The 399-nt window shown below is 73.4% G+C and overlaps 1 protein-coding gene across 2 annotated transcripts in view; it reads left to right on the forward strand.

Moving 5' to 3' along the window:
- The first annotated feature begins 52 nt into the window (after positions 1 to 52).
- ANXA6 (annexin A6) overlaps positions 53 to 399 on the forward strand; it is a 56542-nt gene continuing 56195 nt past the window's right edge. For both annotated transcript variants that reach the window (XM_006150833.3, XM_014588726.2), the window contains exon 1: positions 53 to 203. The gene's annotated coding sequence lies outside the window, so the exon portion shown is untranslated. The remainder of the gene's footprint in view (positions 204 to 399) is intronic.

Consider the following 399-nt stretch of genomic DNA (forward strand, 5'->3'; position numbering starts at 1 on the left):
TGGGGGTGGGGGCGAGAGGGGAGGAGGGAGGCGGGCGAGCGGGATTGGCCTCTGTGCGCCACGTGTCCCGCCAGGAGCCCAAGGCGGTCCTCCCGGTCCGCCCCTGCGCTGCGGCTGCTGCTGCTCGGCTAACGGGCTCCAACCCAGCGGGCTCTGTCTGCTCGTCCGCGCGTCTGTCGGTAACAGGAGGCCTCCGCCTCGCGGTGAGTGGGTGGAGGCCGCAGGGGAGTCGCTTCAGGAGCCCGCCCTCGCCAGGGCGGCAGGGACGCGGGGACCAGCAATAAACGCACAGTCACTGTGCTCGGTGCCCCCCGCCGGGCTCCGGGTAGGGGCGCGGGCGGGCTAGGTGTGGCGGGGAGCGGGAAGGGCTGGGCAGGGTAACCCGAGTGTCACCGGCTA

Source organism: Tupaia chinensis, unplaced genomic scaffold (genome assembly GCF_000334495.1).
Source record: "Tupaia chinensis unplaced genomic scaffold, TupChi_1.0 Scaffold000301_1, whole genome shotgun sequence".
NCBI lineage: Eukaryota > Metazoa > Chordata > Mammalia > Scandentia > Tupaiidae > Tupaia > Tupaia belangeri.